This window comes from Sinohyriopsis cumingii, chromosome 19, assembly GCF_028554795.1.
Source record: "Sinohyriopsis cumingii isolate HCF-2022 chromosome 19, ASM2855479v2, whole genome shotgun sequence".
NCBI classification, from domain to species: Eukaryota; Metazoa; Mollusca; class Bivalvia; order Unionida; family Unionidae; genus Sinohyriopsis; species Sinohyriopsis cumingii.
The window spans coordinates 46249350-46263316 of record NC_142979.1 but is presented as its reverse complement, the minus strand read 5'-3'; positions in this window follow the sequence as shown (position 1 = coordinate 46263316).

Below are 13967 nucleotides of genomic sequence, written 5' to 3'. Positions count from 1 at the left end.
TTCTGGGATTCTTAAATTTTTTCTTCTTTTCTCCTTTTCCTCCTCCTCTTCTTTGAATCTTCTCTCCTCCTCTTTGTATCTTCTTTCCTCTTCTTCTTTATATCTTCTCTCCTCCTCTTCTTTATTTCTTCATTCCTCCTCCTCTCTCATCCTTCCGTCTTCCACAATGGCTTCCGCGGCCAGTTCATTCAACAGGCGCCTGGCATATTCCAGATGCACATGAAGTTCCAACAGTTTCTCCAGTCTCGTATTCATTTTTGGTGTTGATCAATCAACAAGGGTAGTTGGACTGCCGAACGAGTTTCAATTTATAGTGAAAACGCGGACGTGAAGGAAAACATCCCCTAAAAACATAAAATTGATCTTACCTACATCATGACCAAAAAACAACAACGCGCGGACCTAAAAGAAACACTCACTCACTTTTTATGCTACCCATCACTATTTTAAAATTTTTTATAAATCACTTCAATAGACTATCCACATACGCAAAGCAATCCAATCTAACCCCAAATTTACACCTCAAACACCAAAAAAAAAGACATCATTTTAATCTACTATCCATACCAACTTACTTAACCACTTACAAACACAAACACACAAACACATACCCTCACATTTTTTTAAAAAAGAGTTAGTGTTTATTTTCACACTACTCTACCTACACACATTGGCAAATGGATTGTTATTTCTTTTCTAGAGTATTGGGTAGCCCTGAAAAGGGCTGTTTTTTTGTTTGCTATGGCATTCTTTTTTAGTTTCTAAGAATGCGATGTCCTCTGAGGATAGACTTTCTGGCGATAGGTCTGCTTCTTCGAAAAGAGAAGAAGAACTCTTTGGTGTCGATACGACAATCGACAAAGCCTCTGTCAGCTTCAGGTTGTTGCTGCTGCTGTTGTTGTTGCTGCTGTTGCTGCTGTCTCTGAAGTCTGTACTTCTCTGTCCATTCTTCTTTTTCCCTGTTCATTTCTTCTCTGAAGAGCTCTTCTATCAGGTCTTCAGTGATTTTTAACATTCTCACATTCTCTATTTCTTCTGGCTTCGGTATCAGACTGTGTCTGACCCTATGCAAATTCACGTAGGCTTCGTTGAGCTTAGCTAGTTTGGAGCACATCTTCGTAGGAGGATGAGTCGACAATGGATGGTTAGACTGGAAACAACCCCGGTTCTTAAAGTCAAAGCGCGGACGTGAAGGAAAACATCCCCCACACGGTTTTTGAGTCGCAACGTTTAGTGAGTGTCATGAGAGGGATAGTAAGAAATGAAAGAGCATCAATCCAACATTCTTATAGCTAAACAAAAGACAAAGGCATTTTTTTCAAAACACAACATTTTTTATTCAAAAATCACTTAACACTAAACAACAACTCTAACATTTTTAACAATAATCCAACAATATGACATCAAACAATTTTTTCAAAACACAACATTTTTTTATTCAAAAATCACTTAACACTAAACAACAACAACTCTAACATTTTTTAACAATAATCCAACACTAAAAGTTTCTCCACTAGGTAAAGAGGGATAACAGTCTTCCATGGTTTCTAGTAATCTAGGATGACTTCTCTCAAACTGTTGATTTCTAAGGTATTATCGAATTCTGCATACAGGATGACGTTCACCGTTTCATCAGGGTCTCGGTCTTTAAACTGAATTTCCACACGAATCTGGCCGGATTTTATAGGGTGGAAATGTCCCTCGTCGCTGCCTTGGTCTGGAGTGAAATCGAAAGCCCACAAAGCGTAGCCTCCTGCATAATCCTCGTACGTAATACCGTGACTGGTATTGGTTCCTAACTGTCCGGTGGCTTCGTACAGGGACAAGTACGATCTCAAGTAATTCTTCTTGGTAAAGTCAGGTTCGAAAGGTCGGGTACACAAGGTCTTGCCATCGCGACTGACTTCGATTTTGGACACGCCAAAGTGTTGAAAGTAGAAATGATTTTTTTCGGCAGCTCCGTTGAAGGCTGTATTCTCGACGATACCAACGATCAAACGTTTGGGTAACTGTCCTTGGAACAGATGATCTTCGATCATGGATCGCTGTCCCTTGGGAATGGTGAAGGTTTTCACTTCCACGCGTCGTATGGGATACTTGGCAGTCGTTCTGCTCAACGTCTGACTGATGTCGTTTCCCACTTTAGGTAACACTTCCACACGGCGTACGTAGAGTCTGGCTTCTAGGATTTTGGTTTTGTAACCGTCACTATCAGCCATCAAATGGAAAGCGGCACTGCTACGATTCAGTCTCAGGCGGACATCCACCCCGTTCAGCAAATACCTTTCTTGCAACCACATGTCCAAATGCAAACGATCCATCAGTTCTAAACTTGTGTCGGCTCCCGTGATTCTCTTTCTTCGTTTTACAAATCCATCATTGATGTCTTTCTTTTCATCAGTTTCCAATATTTCAAACTTGGTAGGTTCGTCAGCTTCCCATACCACACAGGCATTGAGATGAGTGTTCTTGGCATCTATTCCGTACGTCAAGAGATTTTCCAGGTAGGCACGATAAGGGTAAGTATCCATGCTGCTATTGACCAGTTTGTTATTCAAGTACAAGTCCACTCCACTGAACAAGGAATGCATGAAATTGTTGACGGGAGCTACTGCTTCATCGTCTATAGCACCTCCAGTCTTATCTAGAATTTTGACTTTCAGGTACAAGTAACTGCTATTCAGATCGATGTAATCTTCGGGCTGTCCTTTGATTTCAAACTCGATGGGAGCGGAATCGGTCAGTGAGGAGACGGGGTGAAATTCCACCCACTGGGATTCTTGCATCGTCATCATCGTGGGGGGCATGGCAAAGAGATCCAGTTCCGTCTTGGAACAAGCGCAAGATTCTCGGCGCATCATTGTTTTGTCTCTTTTCTCAATAATCGAAAACGTCTAAGTCTCGAACGGTTTTTCTTTTCTTGGCCTTTCTCGCTTGAAGTCTGGTGAAAGGGTGTTTTCTTCGTCGTCTCTTTCTGCCTTGTCCTTGCTGAATGCCTGACTCGGTAGCGTGCAGGGCATTTATAGGTGTTTCTCGTTGGCCTAAAATGTCTTTGCCCGTTTGCAGCAAGACATTTTTGCCTGCCCTCATGAAGGCTTCTTTAGGGTTTTGTTTGTCGATGATGACATTTTGGAGAAATTCTTTGCCTTGCGTCAGTGCCGCATCTTTCAAGGCGTGCATTCCGCGTGTCACCATCGGTTTCAACACCGGGGCCACCGAACGAAAGACCGATTTTAACATATCTCCTAGGCCGTGTCCTCGCTGTCGAGCAACCCTTCGGTACACTGGATACATGACTTAAGAGTCGTGAGAGAACCGTTTTCGAAAATGGAGTTTCACCGTGACTTTTCCTTTGGTGAATGGAATATTTTGTCCCAGATCTCCTTTTATAGCAATGTTGACCGTGTCCAAATACGACTTACTGACAGGCAAATAGTGAGGATGGACAAATTCGCGGTGGACGTGGTAAGTGTTTCCACCTTCCTCGTCAGCGTTCGTGGCAGAATCCACTTTGAAAGGAACGACACGCAGTAACGGTACGGAGGTGTGTCCCACCACGTTGTACTCCACCACATCGGAATACACGAACATCAAATTCAGTCCTTGGTTCAGTTCTACCGGGGCACGAAATAACTTGCTAAAAGACTCGTTGTCGTAAACGATGGGTAATTCGTTTTTCTTGAGCATGGCCTTTCTCATGTCCATGTCTCCGCCCAACATGTCAAACAATTCAGGACAAAATAAAATGGACATGATTTTACTTCGTTCAAATTTCATCAAGAAGCGACGAGCTGCTTTGTGGTACTCCATGGTGACAAAGCTTTCAGAAACACGACATTAAACCTGGAGGCTATGGTGCTGACCAAATGTTGACCACTAAAATAATAGCCTGGGGGAATGAACAAGTGATAGGTGGTGTACTTTTGTGTACGGGTTTTCTTGTCATATTTGACATTGCTATCCATCCACTGTTGCATTTGCTCGTCATGAACTTCCACATCAAAAAATTTTGATTGGGAAGGACATTGAGGACTTGGGTCGGGTGAATCATTTCTACTAAAGCCACTTCCCACTTCCCAATGGGCTTCGTGATCTAAGGGGATGGCCTGAGGTAATTTGGCCGTGTAACAGCACAACGTGTTCTTGGGAAACACCTCCATGGAACTGTCACTGGGTAAAGTTAAGTAAAATTGGCTTTGGTGACTCATAATTCCAGAGTTCTGTGGCTGTCCGAGGGGTTAGTGGACGTCAGAGGCGTGTCTCCGTCTAAAATGGGGTTCTGGTTGTGGTTGAAGTGGTGACTGGCACTGGCACTGGACACAAGGTTCCCGGGGTTCCCGTTCGAGGTGAATTTCAGGGAGGGATTAAGAAGCAGGTAACCGATGCAACTGCTCAATAAAATGGTCCACAATTGTTTGTCTCCTTGTTGCAAACTCAAATTGGCGATGGCTGCCCCGATGACACAATACACCACGAAGATTTGGCAGAAAAAGACGATTTGCGTTTTAGGCACACGTTCTCCACACCACACCCACAAGGGTTGTATTTGTACATCTTGCACAGAAGAACTGGGTGAAAGAGGAGTGGTCGACGTAGCTGCGTCTGTGTGAAAAGGCATGATGGTCACTTCTTTTTATAGTCGATGACTTGCGAAGCGTCGATCCAAGAATCAAAACTGGGCGGATATCCTTTCCAACGTACTTTGACTTCTTTGACACGTCGTTTGCCCACTTTACGGGTTCTGCGTTCGAGAATGCTTTCGATGTCGTACACGTCGTCTTCTTTTTTGGTGACACGTTGTAACTCGGGCAAATAAAACGTTCCTTTGAGCACTTCTCCGTTCATGTCTTCCAATTTATAGACGGCAGGATGACGGCCATGCACTCGTCCAGTGACGCGAAACAGTTCGGTCGTCCAGTTAGGTAAGTAACCTTTGTCAAAAGTGCGTTTGGTTTTGCCAATGCGCACCCAATCTCCTACGGCCAACTCTCCACTTTTCTTGGGGACAGCCCTCGTCGGGGACGTACCAAACAGACGCTTAAACATCAGCACTTCGTTGTCGGGAGTCACTTCTTGCGGGGCACGTCCGATGCTTCGATGGTAAGATTGGTTGTACGCTTGCACCAGGTGCGGTAAGATGTCGATGTACTTCAGAGTGTGGTGATGCGTAAAATATTTCCACATGCGTTCTTTCAAAGTGCGTTGAAAACGTTCCACGATGCTGGCTTTGGTTTCGGGATTCTCGGTGGTAAAAAAATGAATGTCACGTTTCTTTAATTCTTTTTGGAAAGCTTGGTTCAGAAATTCGGTACCTTTGTCGGTTTGCCATCGAAGAGGGTGACGACCGCTTTGTTTCAACACCCGTTGCAGGGCTCGCACTAACTCGCTGCTCGATTTGGAAGTCAAGGGTACGACCCAAGCAAATTTGGAAAAGACGTCGATGACACAAAACAAATATTTGTAGCCACGACTGTAGCTGGCCAAATGAGAGACATCGGCTAAATCTGCTTGCCATTGATGATCGATGCCTTCCACTCGGGTGCGACTTCTGGCAAACTTGCGTCGAATGGGTTTGTGTAAAGTGTAGGTAGCTTGTTCTTGTAACCATCGTTGCACTTGAGGTAAACGGAGACTTTTCAGTCGCGTTTTGGCAGCACGATACAATTTTTGAACTCCTGCGTAACCTGCAGGATGGGAGGGATCGTAGTAAATGCTAGCTAAGACTTTTTCCATTTTTTGTGTTGGTTGGTGTGTTAATAAGGCACCCACTCTTGGAGGATGCTACTCTTTTTCTCTTGGGGTATTTTCTTGGATTGCAATGCTTTGCGTGTGCGACCGGCAATAGGTGTTGAAGAGGAGGAGGATGTCTGAGCGGGGGATATCGGTTCTTGTTTCACTTCTGTCTTCATTTCTGTCTTCACTTTCTTTTTCTCTTGTGATGAAGAAGGGGTGGCCATCATCTTTTTAATCCATCCAATTCTGGAGGTAGGTGGTGTTGTTAACTTGCGCACTTTTTCTGGTGGAGTTTGAAACCCTTCTTCTTCTTCTTCTTTTCCTTTTTCTGTCTTGGTCACTGGTACTGGTACTGGTACTGGTGATGGTGCTGGACTTTTCATCAAGGTCTTAAAATCTTTCAGAGTGGGTAGAGCTGTTTCGTCTAAAGCTTTCTGGTGAAAGAGTTGCAGTCGTTGCAAGAGTTGACCGTACTTTTGCGATTTTTCTGTTTCGGACAAATCTTGGCGATCCATCATGGACTGCAATTCGTGTTGTAACTGGGACATCTCGCTCAAATTGGGATTGGGAGGTAAATGCGGGGTGCGTTGTTCTTGCCACCGATGGTATTCCATCCATCGTTTGTAAGGCACTAAAGCTAGTTTTCGTCCTTCCATGGGGTTGTCAGGGGTCGATTCTGAGATCTTGGGACTTCCAAGGGCCTTTTTATCTTGCTCCCACCAGTCCTCCCAACATGGTTCCCAAGACTCCTTTCAGTATGGGGCCTAACAAGAGAGGCAAAATGCCTCCACGTTGGACCAACATCTTCTTTTTTGACGAATGGGAATTTTCTTTTGAACCATTTGGCGAAGAACGTGACGATGTTTGCCTAAGCATTGTTTCTGGTGTTTGGACAAAGGGATCGTGCCTTTCAAAACGTTCAAACAACATTCGCACACGGTATCGATGACCTCTTTGGAGGCTGTTTGAATGAGTTTTTTTCGTAGGGGTGGAGAAGCTTTGGACAGGACAGATAACATGTCCCCATGTTTGGCTAAACGTGGTGGCAGTCCTTTCCTTTTCTTTCCTTGGGGTTTTCTGGAGGGTGACATCTTTGAGTCTTCAGGAGCACCAAAAAAACACTGATACCCTACTCGGTCACAGGCCTTTTTTATACTGGAACGCGTCGCCACTGATTGTCTTTACGTCGTATCAGTTTGAGGACAGGCATGACACGTCGTGCAGGGGTACGCAACGGACTAAATCGAGCCAGTTCTTGCTTGGACAAATCCAGTAAACTTTGTAACATGCCCGATCTTTCATGGACTTTGATTTTGGGAGAAGGTACTTTGTGAGCAGCAGCCACTGCCACTAAATTGGAGGGTCCTGCCACTGGGGAAGTTCTTTTGGGGGTCATCAACGGAGAAGTTCTTGGTGTGATCAACGTCTCCAAGTACTCTTCAGTTCTGGGTGTCATTAACGGAGAAGTGGATGAACGTGAGGATGCCGGAGACGCAGTCACTGCCGTGGCAGATCGTGGTTTGCGAGTGTAAGGTTGCGTCCTGGCCGAAGTGCCTCTCTTGCGACTAGTTTTCTTCTGTGGGCTTTTCTTTTTCTGGGGACTTTTTCACTGTTTCTTTTTCTGGGGGCTTCTTTTCTTTTTCCGGGGTGGTGGTGTCTGGTCAGAGGAGGGTCCTGCCACTGGAGAAGTTCTTCTCTTTGGGGACCTGGTCTTTTTCTTCTTCTTGGGACTTCGTTGGACTTTTGTCTTGGGGATAACTTTGGGGGCATTAGGATCCCATCTTAAAAGTGAGCGAATGATGACCCCTCCTAGAGTACCGCTCCCTCCAGGTTTCAAAATGATTTGTTTTTTGGTTTGAGTGTCGATGCGGGGATCGGCCAGTTGGACCAAAGCGACTTTGTTTCGATCGAAAAAGCGTTTGGTTTGATGAGGAATCTGAATGATTCCTTGGAGTAATTGACGTGCCGTCACCGTGAACCATCGTAAGACTTCTTTGAGACTAGCTTCTAAGACACGAGCTCGTGTTTGTGGATCTTTTTCTCGACTGATGCCATACAAGGCACGAAGCAATTTGACGGGAAGATGCGACTGAAGGGACGTCATGTTCGCACTGAGAGTGAGACAGACGAAAAAGGGTCTGAGGTTTTTATAGATTTTTTTTTATGTGGAGTGAAATGAAGTCGAGGACGGAGACGTGTACAGGACAGGCCCTCCGTCTTGGCACCAGTGGTGAAACAAGTGGGTACGAAATCGCAAATCCTCGGGAGTCGTAGGTTTCAAATCGACGAGTAAATAGGCGTGTGGCGTTTGAGTGGCATCGTCGTACGCCTGAGTCAGCCAAGGCGTTCCTAACTGTTTGGCTAAGACTTGCACTTGCGATTTATCTCGAGGGCTTTTAAACAAGACCACGTAATGCGCATTGAGACTGATGGTGCGATGGGCTTTACTTTGTTGAAACAAATTTTGGGTGATGTAAACGACACTGGCATTACGGTGATGCCCTTTGCGCGTGAACCACAGTTTAATTTCTTCTTCGTCTTCTCCTAACATGTCGTCAAAAATGACCAAATGGGTTTGACGGGAGTCAGAGACGATGCCGTCGTCTTCTTTAGGAATGCCTTCCACAAACACGATGGAATCGCCTTGACTTTCTCGCAAGAGGCTGTACGCCGATTGCCACTCTTTGTAACACCACACGATTCGTTGAGGTGGTCGATCGATCAAATGATGTTTATGTTCGATCAAACGTTTGACGAATTCGGTTTTGCCAGAACCGCTAGGTCCAGCAATGAGCATGTTAAAGGGATGGCGAAGATACAAAGCCTCCCAACTGGCACGATCTAAGTGTTCGTCGATGACTTTGACAGTAGAGGAAGAGGGAGCAGAGACAGCAGAGGTAGCCATAGTGTGAGAATGTCACTTGTGACACGAAAAACAAACAAGACAAGAGTTTATATACTTTTTCAGAACACGTTTATTGAATGTTTTTTTCAAACATGAATACGAAAGACAAAAATACATAAAAGCCAAAGGCTTAAGTACAAGAATAAAAGGCACATGATAACCATGAACGTGGAATAAAAACAAGTGTCTGTACAACAACCACATGTTTTGGGTAAAGTTCTAACCAGTTCTATAGTAGGGGGTAAGGTCACACAAGTGTCCTCCCGAAAGGGTCTTTCAGGCCTGTCCACGACAGTCCTGTCCTGGGTGACGGGTTCTTCTGGCACCGTCACTAACACAGGTTGAAAAGTAACTTTTTTCCTTGAATAACTCTCGTGCATACTGGGCCACCTCTTGTGTCCAAGCCTCAAAACCCTGGTCTCGGTGATGTCCAACATTTGACTCCTAACCAATCTAGTTTCTTCTTCGTCAACGACATGGTAAGTTACTTCAATGAACAATGAACTATCGATCTTGCCTAGGGTTCCTTTTCATATACAGACCAATACCGACGTGACCGTACGGCAACGTAAAGTGATTGGGAAGTCTCACTCGCTTCTGGTACACGATTTGATAGACTTTTTCCAAGGGTCGACTGACGATGTGGTGAGTGGGTAAACGTACAATCTTGTTCGGTTGATAGGTGGTCACTTTAAAGTTTCCATCCTCTCCCGATTGCAAGGCTTCTTTCAATACCCCAAAGTTCACCACTCGACTGGTACGATGATTCAGAGTCAGTCCTTTCACTTTGCACGTCGTGTGCACTTCTCCTTGTTTGTCCCGGTATTCGTAGCCGTAATTTTTGGGGCCGCCACTGACGAAACTTAGAATCTTGTCGTCGGGATGCTCGTCTGTCCAGGCTCCTAAACGGTCTCCTTCGATGTCAGGGTGATGTTGAATCGGGTGATGGATGTAAATGCAACTGTCCGTGTCAAAGTACAGGACGCGTTCCCCTAACAGTTCTAAAGCTTCGTACAATTTTAAGCGAACATGGGCTGTCACGTAAGCCGCAATGATGACATTTCCAAAGGGGTCGTCTTGTACAAAGTCCAGATCTTCTTCGTAATTGACCAAGATCAAATCCTCTCGAACGACGTCCACGTGTTTCATGTATTTGGTTTTGTCGTGAATCATCTGGAAGTAGCGGGAAGGTTCTGTCAAATATTCCGTCTTGAGTAAACACGGTCGTTGTGCCATTTTACCCCACAAGCAATTTAACATCACTTTGGCAAACGATCGCCTGCCTTCGTTTTTCTCGATGTGGTCTAAAGAGATGCCTTCTTGTGCATAGTATTTCTCTTTGAATTGTATTTGGTCTTCGGGAGTGTGACACCAGGAAGGATAGCCGCTGGCTTCTTGCTTCAGTTTCAAAAAGGCATCCACGTAGTCGGCGAAAATGCCTTTCTGAGTAGGGTCACCCTTGTGGTACTGTTGTGTCTTGGGAAAGTGGCAAATTTCGTACACTTCTAACAGTTGGTATCCCATGTCCAGAGCTTTGAACAATTCTAAGCTGACCCAGGTTCCCGTCAAGGCCCGTTCTTCCTGGCTGTGATGACAAGGCTGATCTTGGTTGCACGGTTCGGCACAAGTACGGCACAAGGGAAACATCAGTTTGCCTTGACAATGGTGAGGTAAGACGTAATGGTACAGGTTCGTGGGAGGCAAAACTTTGCACTTGATCAAGCCTTCGTATTGTCGAATGTTTTTCAGGTCGATGTGTTCCGTCAGCAATTGCGGGTGCCCTACAGGAAAGCGACAATATTTGCACACGTAGGGATACAGCGAACACACGTCCAAGTATTTGATTTCTTCTCCTTTCTCTTCGTCGGCTTGGTACAGCAAACAGGTGGCATTGGTCCTTCCTCCGTACAAACTATCCCTCGGGTTCAGCGAGTCCATGAACTGGTAACTTTCCACGAGGCGTTTAAACTCGGGATCGGTTTTCATACGGTGATCGTACTCGTGTTCCCACATTTCCACCACTTGGTATCCTTCCTGTTCTAACTTTACGCGTCGCTGACAAGTGTCCTGGTACAGGTCTTCCATGGTCCGTTGTAAAAACTGATTTTTAGTGTCACGGTCAGGGTAGCAGACGGGACATCCGTGAAATAAGCAACCGTTAAACTCGTACACGATCTTGGGGTTTTCTAAGTCCCAGCCATCGACCGAATACGTTCCGATGGTCTTTTCGCCTCCTCCGTTGCGGGCATGCTGAATCCATTTATCTTCTTTGTCGCACAAGTAATGTAACCAACGTAGGGCTTTGACCGAGTATTGACGCTTGACATAGTGGGTCGTTTGAGGACTGATGACAGCCTCGGTGTTTTCAGGCATGAATCGTTGGCGGTACACTAAGGAACACGCTTTGGCAATGGTGCAAGCTTCTTTCAAAGGATCGACCCCTCCGTGTTCCATGAACAGTTCTCGAAATTTTCCACAGCAACGTCGTAAAATGTCCACGTCGGAACGACAATACTTTAACATTTCTTCCTGAAAGTCGAAGGGGTCCGAGGCATGAGCCTGGTACCAAGCGTAGAAAGCTTCTCGTTGTTCGGTACGCATGTTGTCGGGGTCGTAATAGTGAGCCTCAGGTAAATGGGGTAGAACGGAGCGTGTTGATTGGCTTCCGTATTGAAAAAGTGTGGAAAGTACCCTTTAGCCATTTCTGTCATTCCAAACGTTTTAGGCATTCGACTCAAAGGCATGGCCAAGTAACTCATCGAATCTTTAAACTGCACTTGTCCCACTTGCATGAAAATGATTTTGGCTCCGTTCAAAGTCACTTTAGGACGCTCGGTGCCTTGTTCCGTATAGTACCTCAAAAGAAACTGTCCATCGTATCCGGAGAAATTGTGAGCCATCACCGTGGCATGACGATGACAATCTCCGTAACGTTCGATGTCCTCTTGGCTCCACGTCTTGTCGATGGGGTCTAAGACCCATCGGGGAAAATCGGCTAACGTGTTCGGTCCCCGAAAGATTTTTTCACGCCCTCCAGGAATCTTGCTGCAGTGAGGGCAATGACTGAAGATAGGTTCTTGAATGCACTTCTCGCACGCTCGATGAGCCACGCAGAAATTAGGAATGTGAATGCCAGTCTCTTGCATGCATTCGAAATCGAAAAAGATGAAATTGCCTTTCTTCTTGTGACCGTCCTCTTTCTCTGGTGGGGGTTGGTATTTTTGCACGTAGCATTGGTGTTCCAAGTCCACGATGTGGTGACAAATGTGACATTTTTTCTTTCCTCGACATGCGTGTGCCTTGGTACTATTGGTACGTATGTCTTGTCCACAGGTAGGGCACAATCTCAGGAGTTGACAAGCACATTTCTTCCGTGAACCTTGCGTCTTCAAATGTTGTTGGTAACAGGTAGGGCTGACAAGCGTGCGCAAACAAGTTGAACAAGGCACTGGTTCTTCGCTCAGACAGGGTGGAGAGGCCAAACATCCTGGGCATTTCCATCCGCAATGTTTGTGTTGCTCTCGATTGTTATAACCATAGTCACATTTCTCACAATAATAACCGTATCGCAGGAATGCAGTGATACTGGTAATGGTATCGAAATGGTCATCGTGATGATAAAGGTGAATGTATTTTCCGTCCTTAAAGTCTTGGCCTCGAAACAACAGAGACCCACGCACTTCTTGAGGGTGCACTTTCAAGGTGTATCGTGGAGCTAGGGCATCTTGCAATTTTTGCATCTCAGGAATGCCACAGGGTGTGTCTTTGGACAGACCAGCTTGTTGCAACAGGAGTTCTGCTTCGTTTCGTTGTTTGGCTCGGTCCGATTGTCGAATAGTTTTCCAGGCTCTTTTCCATTCTGCCGTGTCGTTCTTGTTGGCATAGGTTCGTCCCACCACGATGGCTCGAGCTAAACACATCTGGTGTTGAGGATTGTGAATTTGGACAAGGCTACGCTTAATGCTGCGAAGATCGTTCACCAATAACATCTTTTTGCGTCCAGTCCCTTGAGGAGGAGAGACGTGGGCCATTTTCAGTGTGGCTTTACCATCGGTGATGTCAAACTGATCATTAGAGTGTTGTACGTGTTGAATCTTGTCCATGACTTTGGAAGGGGTTAGTTCTGCGGGTCTGCTAAACTCGATCCAAACAGGGGATTTCAAACCGTCGTGATCTATGGATAGTGTCAAGCGATCGTCTTCTTTGGGTTGACATTGTCGCTTGAGTGCAGTGAGCAAAGAATCCCACATCTCGGTGATAAACCCTTCTGCTTTCTCCAAGGGTACGTCGGCCTTGAAATCTTTAAACTTCACCGTGTAGGTGTAAGCCGTGGTTCTAAATTTTCTAGAGGAGCGCTTTTCCGTCTCTCGAATGTGATAGTACTTTTCAGGGTTGACTAAGGGTGGTGAACTTGGTTTAGAGGGTTCAAATTCTGGTTCACTCATGTCCTCTTCAAAATCACTGGCATGAATTTGTGCCAAGATTTCAGCCCTGGTACGAGGCGATAGATCACGTTTCTGCCTCTTACTTTCTTCTTCTTTCTTCTCGAATGAATAGGATCGTTTCATCTTGAGTGCAAAACGTCAAATGACTCAAGTTTAAACACCATAGAATAATTTATAGTCATGGCAGACCAGCGTATATAAAAGAGTGTGTGTCTTGTCCTTTCACTATTCATTTCACTCTCAAGCCGAGCATAATGATGGAAGAGACTAACCAAATCGAACGTTTCGTCAGAGCTTTGCGAGGGGTCATTAGAAAATTCTCTTCAGACCAGCCTACGGACTACTCTCCTTCCTTTCGAGATAAAAGTCAGGATACTTGCTATATCTGTCAGAAGAAAGGGCATTAGTCTTCAGAGTGTCCAGACCGTCAAAAAAAAAAAAAACAGGGGCTAAAAAAGACAAAAGTCAAAATACCTGTTATTATTGTAAAGAAAAAGGACATTGGTCTCCAGATTGCCCAAAAAAGAAACAAGAGGAGTCAGAAGAAAAGAAGGATTCTTCAGAAGAAGAGAGGGATTCTTCGGAAGAAGAGAGGGATTCTTCAGAGGAAGAAGAGGAAGAAAGAAGACAATTCTATTTAAAAGAGGCAAAGAAACAGGAGAAGAAAAGAAGAAGGGAAGAAAATGAGGAAAAAACGGTGAAGAAATTCAAAAAACAGAGAGACTAAACAAGGAGAAAGAAGAAGTCAATGAACTTTTAATTAAAGTGTTCTGTGGTGAATTGTGAATTGGATTGTAACTATGGAGGAAAGAATACATGAATGATATAAGGTAAGTGTCTTTGAGTTTTGATTTTAAAATAAGAAGCTACACTCACGCACTCAT